Below are 6,202 nucleotides of genomic sequence, written 5' to 3' on the forward strand. Positions count from 1 at the left end.
GACGGGGTTAATCTGAATGAAGAACTGACTAACTTGGTAGAAGATTAACAATTTATTGAACTATTGGATAGAGTCAGTCATTGTGTCAGTCAGTTAATCAATAAATCAATAAGTCTTTAAATATATACTATAATAACTCTCTCCCTCTCTCTATCTATCTCTTGTCTTTTCTGTTATAACTTTGTCAGTTTAACCTTCCCTGTACAGAAAGTGATTTTTTTATACTTCAGAGGTCATAGGTCATGCTGCTGTAAATACTTTAGGCTCTGTCCAGACACCTGCCTGTGGCTGTCTGTACTGCTCACACACTGACAGCCTGACTGACACACATTGACTGACTGACTAACTAACTCTGATTGACGGCTGAAAATGCACGGCCTGGTTCAGGGTCAGCTCAACAAAATTGCCAGTGGGCAATGTACCATACTAGCCTGGTTCTGGGTTGGGTGGGTGGCGGGAAAAGGGGTGGTTGATTGAATTGCTCAAATTCCCAGCATGCCATTGTGTGAGACTTGTTGAGGGCTCTAGTGCGACAAATTTAGCTTTAGTACTGTACTAAGGATTATAGTTTGTTGTTATGCTACCATACCAAGCATGGGCGGCCATAGCCTTTTGGGGGCCATAGGCAAGATTTGATTGTGGCCCGCCCACCCCCCACCTCGCTGCAAAAAATTTGAGTGGTGGCCATCTTTAGAGAAACTGTTTAGGTAAAACAAAAAGACAAACAAACATTTAAATAGTGTCACAGAACATTTATTGCAATTTAACATACATTGTACATGTTTGCACGAAATAAGAACGCTCTCGTTTATTCTCTCTCTCGCTCTCTCTCTCTCACTCCCTCATATGTCAGTCTCTTGGCACCTAAGACAACCCCCCCTCCCTCCCCAAGAGAGAGGGAGGTGGGGAAGAGTGTCACTTGAGACTCTAGAGGAATCTGAACTCCTAGGAGAGATAAAGGGAAAGAAGCAGAGAGAGACAGAGAGAGAGAGAGAGAGAGAGAGAGAGAGAGAGAGGTGACAGGGTTAATCTGAATGAAGAACTGACTAACTTGGTAGAAGATTAACAATTTATTGAACTATTGAATAGAGTCAGTGTGTCAGTCAATCAGTCAGTGTGTCAGTCATTCAGTCAGTGTGTCAGTCACTGAATCCGTTGCGTTTCGTTTATTTATTTATTTTTATTTTTATAATTTTCTTAGCAGACACCCCTACACACAGCGACTTACAGTTGTCAATACGTATACATAGTTTCAGTGACATATACAGCATTGCGGGGGGGGTAGTGGCTGAAACAAACGAAGGGGCACTTCGGTCCAGGTGGGGGGGTGATGTGCTGACGAAGTGCCGTCCGGGTGGGCGTACTGCCCGAGTGCGGTCTGTGGGGGGCGCTGTAACCCCTGTAATTAAGGCGTTGCATATCAGTGTAGTCCACTCTGCAGTCCCCCCACACACAGTCCCTATTAGCTACATTAGGCTTTTATTCCCTTGGTCACAACTCCTAGGAGACACGGCTTTTCCATTAGCCTAAACGGTTGTTTGTTTTATTTCACTATCTTGCATTATAAAACCTATTGCTTATTTGTCTTTTAATGTATTATTCACATGTGGGGGTTATTTTATAATTAGTTTCACTTAATTGTTGTTTGGTTGTTGCACATGTTTTTCTTAACTGAGCCTAATTACCAGACAGACACACCTGCATTATAGAGCGTCTCCAACTCAATGCTCTTCAGACCTAGAAAGAGAACAGACAGTAGGGCAAGAGATCAGAGATAATGTGACAGAGAGAGGGTGCAGGGAAGCTGCAACTACTCGACCACAGGGTACGCCGAATCCGGGCATTTCATCCCACAAAGGACCAGAAAGGGTTCAATTGACTGGAGGAGTCGCAGAGCTGGCTGAGGTCGGGGAAATGAAGCAGTGTCCCTGATAGTCAATATAGCACGGTAAAGTCCTGTGGGCCGGCGGAAACCCCTGGATAAAAAGAGAAACGGGAAAGACCGCGGATATACCCGAGTGACTTACCTGTGGACACGCTGTAGTTTAGTGCTATTCATGGCCTCCTCGGTCCCCAATGTTTGCCTGTGAATTGGACACTGGTTTGGAGGGGTCAATCAACCCTGGACAGCGACCGCGCCCCCTGAGGAGTGGATACGCTATTGACTTTTGACGGCGAACTAATTTTGGGGAGGGGACTCCACAGAAAACGCTGGGGAAGTTTAATGGTATAGTTTTTAGAATTAGGGACGTGATGGCTATTGTTTTTGTTTTGTTTTCACCCATTTTTTTAACTAGTCCTGAACCTGCCTGCGGAAAGAATTTCGGGTGGATTGAGTTCCCCGTTCCCCCCACTAAAATATCTTGGCGCTGCCTAGTTATGAATTTGGGTTTAGGTGTCGCTACCACCTGTGACACCGACTGACGGCACACATGCCGTTACCACTACACCAGAACCCAGCTTACTATATATGGACACTTGGCCCCTATGACTGTAGTGGCCTGTAAACGCTCTGGGAATGTGGGTTCTCATTGGACCAAGAGAGCAGATACCGGGAGAGATGCATTAAGATTCTAATAGTGACCACAATCTGTATTGATATCATACTGCATGGTACAAAATTAAAGATTTTTATTTTTAAAATGATTCAACAGTGATCTGATATAATATAATTGGGATATAGAGAAAAAGACCTGAAAGCCGTTTACTATCCACCCCACTGATGGTGCTACGAAACAAAGATCAGTCTGTCTTAGTCTTTGGTGTATATCAGTCAGTTATTAAATAGGGAAATGACTTGTTGCAGGGGACAGGGGGGCGTATCAGAGGAGACTAGCAGTCTTCGGTCCACATAGTCTGTGTGTATGTGTGTACAAATTAATTTACCATATTTTCACCATTCTACACTAATTTTTCCATATTTTATGGACGATTTCCATGTTAATACCATGTTTTTACCCTCAATGCTACGTTTACCATGGTTTTACCACATCACCTTGCTTTTACCAAATTTTCCCCACGATTTTATCATGCTGCACCTTACTGTATTTTTACTACAGTACACTTTACTCTTGTAGGGGACAGACGTGTTCAAATCCTGGGTGGGGCAGTGCTGTTGTACCCTTGAGCAAGATACTTCACAAGATTGCTCCAGTAAAATGCCCAGCTGTATAAATGGGTACAAATGTAAGTCGCCCTGGATAAGAGCGTCAGCTAAATGACAAAAATAATAATAATTGTTACGTATGACATTTCTTGTTCCCTTATGACACTTTAAAAAAAGCTTTAAAAACAACTTAGTTATTCCTTGGGCTTTTGACGTTGTAAGATCATTATTATTATTAAAATTAATAAAATACAAATACTAACTGCCACTATCATGAACATGAACACGCCTGCTATTATACTACAGCTACTAACCTGATTGCTGTTACACACTATTCCTGATGCACACGACTCCTGAAATGAACTACAGTAATGCTGCTGTGATTACGAACTTTAACTGATATGAACCTGTACACCACCATAGAATTACATATAGCCCCATTACCCAGCAATAACCATGTGACAAGTACTGTCTCGTGCAGACGAAGTGTCCTCAGATTAATTATAGTTATGATGATGCTATTCGGACAATCACTTACTCCGTCCTCAGCGTTTGCCATGGCTACCCGATATCTTCAAAATGATTGTTTTGTAAACGATATGCTCTTTTTAGCAATGTCATTCGCACAGCAGAAACCTCCGGTAGCTAAATACAGACACTGGCTGTAAGCATTTCAGGTCTCGTCGCTTCTCTATGGAACGCTATCCATGGCAAAATAAAAATGAATACAGAGAAAATAATAAATAAATAAATAAATAAATACATAAATAAATAACATGGACATCTATTTATTTAAACATGTATTAATTTATTTAAACCTGTATTTATTTTCTTACTTATTCTATGTTTTATGTGTGTTTTAGTTTTAGCATGGATAGTCCTCCATTGAGAAGCGACGTGACCTGAAATGCTTACAGTCGGTTAACAGTGACATTCAATCCATAATTGCTTATATCAAAAATACAATTTCTGATATCAAAAATACAATTTCTGATATCAAAAATACAATTTCTGATATCAAAAATACAATTGTTGATATCAAAAATATTGTTGTTTATCACCAATTGGCAGTTAATTATTGATATCAGAAATGTTATTCTTGATATCAACAATTGTTTTGTCTTTCTGGTTATTTGGTTATGGATTAAATGGCACAACGGCCTGCCATGAATTGCTGATATCAGCAACTGTATTTTTGATATCTGCAATTATGAATTAAATGTCACAATGCCTTGCCATACACCGATCAGCCATAACATTATGACCACCTGCCTAATATTGTGTAGGTCCCAAAACAGCCCTGACCCATTGAGGCATGGATTCCACTAGACCACTGAAGGTGTGCTGTGGTATCTGGCACCAAGACGTTAGCAGAAGATCCTTCAAGTCCTGTAAGTTGCAAGGTGGGGCCTCCATGGATCGAACTTGTTTGTCCAGCACATCCCACAGATTCTCGATTCGATTGAGATCTGGGGAATTTGGAGGCCAAGTCAACACCATGAACTCGTGATTCATCAGACCAGGCCACCTTCTTCCATTGCTCCGTGGTCCAGTTCTGATGCTCACGTGCACATTGTAGGCGCTTTCGGCAGTGGACAGGGGTAACCTGGGCAACCTGACTGGTCTGCGGTTATGCAGCCCCATACACAACAAACTGCGATGCATTGTGTGTTCTGACACCTTTCTATCAGAACCAGCATTAACTTTTTCAGCAATTTGAGCTACAGTAGCTCATCTGTTGGATCGGACCACACAGGCCAGCCTTCGCTCCCCACGTGCATCAATGAGCCTTGACCGCCCATGACCCTGTCGCCGGTTCACCGCTTTTCCTTCCTTGGACCACCTTTGAAAGGTACTGACCACTGCAGACTGGGAACACCCCACAAGAGCTGCAGTTTTGGAGATGCTCTGCCCCAGTCGTCTAGCCATCACAGTTTGGTCCTTGTCAAAGTTGCGCAGATCCTTATGCTTGCCCATTTTTCCTGCTTCTAACACATCAACTTTGAGGACAGAATGTTCACTTGCTGCCTAATATATCCCACCCACTGACAGGTGCCATGATAACGAGATTATCAGTGTTATTCACTTCACCTCTCAGTGGTCATAATGTTATGGCTGATCAGTGTAAGTGTCTGTATTAAATTGTCTGTGTCAATGTCTGGCCAAATAGTGTCACCTAGGGCTGGTTTTGTGTAATTTTCTGCATCCCCCGACTGATATGTACACGCAGTTATTTAGATGGTACCGTAACATTACTATTGTTTAAAACAATTAAAATCTTATTTAGAATCATTATCTGCATTACTCTTTGTTATATACTGCTGACTTGACATTTGGCTTCATAAGAAAAGTTGTTTCGTGGTTGAAATCTAGCTGCAAAGTGGATCAACAAGAATACAACTACTACTCAACATGGTTATGGTAACGATGAATCAACATCGAAATATACGTTGCTTTCAGGTTGAATAGGCTTCATGACGTCATGACAGTCAAAACAATCAAACAGACCCCCAGATAACAAACACAATATCCTCTCAAACAAATGTATTTCCCCAGTCAGTACATTTTTCATGGTAAAAAAAAAAAAAATCCCCTTAATAAATAAAACAAAAACATACAATATATATATATATATTGTTTGTTTTTGTTTTATTTATTAAGGGGATTTTTTTTTTTTTTTACCATGAAAAATGTACTGACTGGGGAAATACATTTGTTTGAGAGGATATTGTGTTTGTTATCTATATTATGTTATATGTTATATATGTTATATATGTTATATATATATATATATCCGTTAATATACATACATAAATACACATACATATGTAAGAGTATATATATATATTTTTGTGTAGGCTATTGAAAGGGTCTTTGCTGCTTGAATGTTTAACTGCTATATACTGTAGAAATGGATGAAGGTATATAATTAGAATTTAAGCACATTCCTCAATTTAAATAAGTCATTAACGGCTAGTTGAAATCAAATATTTTACTAGAAAAATATTTCAGTACAGGATAACAAAATTGTATTACGTGTGCATTAATAAAATGTATTATCAAAATAGTTAAATTAAAAATTTGATCAGTGACCGT

Source organism: Amia ocellicauda, chromosome 7, assembly GCF_036373705.1.
Source record: "Amia ocellicauda isolate fAmiCal2 chromosome 7, fAmiCal2.hap1, whole genome shotgun sequence".
Lineage (NCBI taxonomy): Eukaryota > Metazoa > Chordata > Actinopteri > Amiiformes > Amiidae > Amia > Amia ocellicauda.